Here is a 2,147-nt window from a genome sequence, read left to right as displayed (position 1 = left end):
GACACTCTGGTACATGTGCTGCCAGGGATTGAACTTGGGACCTCATCATTGAGAGTCCAGTGCTGCACCATCTCCTGGACCACAGAACAAAGACATTCTCTTATGTAATTAAGTTCAGTAATCAAGCCAGGAAATGAAACAAGGACCCATTATTATTCACATGTGTGAAACTTAAACCTTAACTTCCTTAACATAATCCTATTATAACTTGATATTGTATTTTTATTATATCTCATTTGATTTGAATGTATTTAAAATCTATTTATGAGAGAGCTTGTTCATATAATTCTTTTCGTCACAATGACCTTACTCAGTCTTAAAAGTAAGTTGTAAATCTTTCCTTGTATTCTATTCCTTGGAAGAGAGGTCTAATAAGGGTACTTCTTCTTTCTTAAGTATTATATATTTATCTTCAAGAGAGTGGGTAGCATTTAAATTTGAGATTCACTATAATCTCCACATACTTTTTGGGGGTAATTTTAATTGACTGTGTGTTTATGTGTGTGGTTGGGTGTGATTGTTTCCAGTGCAATCATTGATACATGAGTACACTTTCTCATCTCTTAGGGAAAGTTCTCTGAAGAAAGAACACTATCACCTACAACCTAGGTCTTTTACCATCAATTTCCATATACTTTCTAACTTCTACTGTGGTTTTTTTTCTCACATAAAGTGGTGGTTTTTATTACTTAATTACTAAATGCATGTAGAAATTTTTCTAGTTTTTGTGTAACTGGTTTGTAGTATAATATTACTGTTGTTAGAGAATTCATTTTCAATAGTTCACTTTCAAGTGTGTGTGTGTGTGTGTGTGTGTGTGTGTGTGTGTGTGTCTTCCTGGGCCATCATAATTCCACATTGACTTTTTCAGATAGAATGAGAGAGACAGAGAGAAATAGGGAAAAGATACCCTAACACTGAAGCTTCCTCTAGTGCTGTGGGTCCAAGATGAAACCTGGGTCATGTACATGACAAAGCACACTATTCAAGTGTGCTATCTGGCTAACCCACAGATTTTTTTTTTTTTGAGAGTTGCTTTATAGTAAATAGTGCAAAGGCTATCAGATATACTTAGAAGAAAAATGCACTTTTTAAAAGATCCTGGGTGCAGTATTCTAAATGTCAATAGTGCAAATATGTTTATCACAAACTATATTCTTTTATAGTCTTCCTAAAATTTTATTTTCTTTATCAACTAATGAAAGGTGTGTTAATATTTCTTTCTATGATTGAGAATTTGTTTTTCCTTTAATTATATTAAGTTTGCTTTGTATGTAGGATCATGTTATAAACTACATAGTTATTTAGAGTTATGTCTCCTTGACAAATAGAGACTTTTACATATGGCTAAAATAATTCTCATTTGGTAATTTTTCAGTTGAGTTTAATTAGATTTCATTGTCTTGTTACATGATGACTCATGGCTTCCATTTTTTCCCTTTATTTTCTTTCTTTCTTTTTTTTACAGTTTATTATTATAATTTATTTTATTTAACAATCTAGGAAGTTCACAGCCATAAGCAGTTCCAATGAATTTCCAGTGCAATTGGGAATTGAGGAATCTTGGTAGAACTGTTAGTGTAGCTAACCTTGTAGGTAAAATACATACTTACTTTTGATAGCACATGTGAAGGGATCTCCCTAAAATTGATTTCATTGGTTTCATTTTCAGCAAACTGACCTGGGCCACCTACCATGGCTTTTATCGGTCCTGATGTCAATGCATGTTCTCTTTATCATGATAAATTCATGGCCATCCGATGATATCAGTTTGACATACATGGCTTCAGGGCCTTCACAGCCACCGTAGGTCTTCTCTTCTCTATCCATTATGTTTTGGTGAAATTCTACTTCACTTCCACAGGGACTTAATGATGTCTCATCAGCTCTGCAGATACCACTGTGACTGTACCGGGTCCCCAGGCACTGCCACAGCCCCTCCCATTTATTTCTTTAAATCATCTTTTGGTACCCTCTACCAATTCCTTTTGGGAAGCTGATTGTTCCATCTATTTATTCCAACTTTGTCTGTTGATTTGGAATTCTTCATATACCTACCATTCACAACCATATGTCCATCATTGTTACTTATAACTAATTATAATTTTGGATTTACTTTTTAGAATGAAAAATTAGAACGATCTCTG

At 34.0% G+C, this 2,147-nt stretch overlaps 1 pseudogene; it reads right to left on the bottom strand.

The window, feature by feature from the left end:
• Positions 1–905: 905 nt before the first annotated feature.
• Positions 906–1,867, bottom strand: LOC103123948 (elongin-C-like; annotated as a pseudogene).
• Between the last annotated feature and the right edge of the window lie 280 nt (positions 1,868–2,147).

Source organism: Erinaceus europaeus, chromosome 6, assembly GCF_950295315.1.
Source record: "Erinaceus europaeus chromosome 6, mEriEur2.1, whole genome shotgun sequence".
In the NCBI taxonomy this organism is placed as follows: domain Eukaryota; kingdom Metazoa; phylum Chordata; class Mammalia; order Eulipotyphla; family Erinaceidae; genus Erinaceus; species Erinaceus europaeus.
This window is presented reverse-complemented; position numbering and strand designations above follow the sequence as displayed.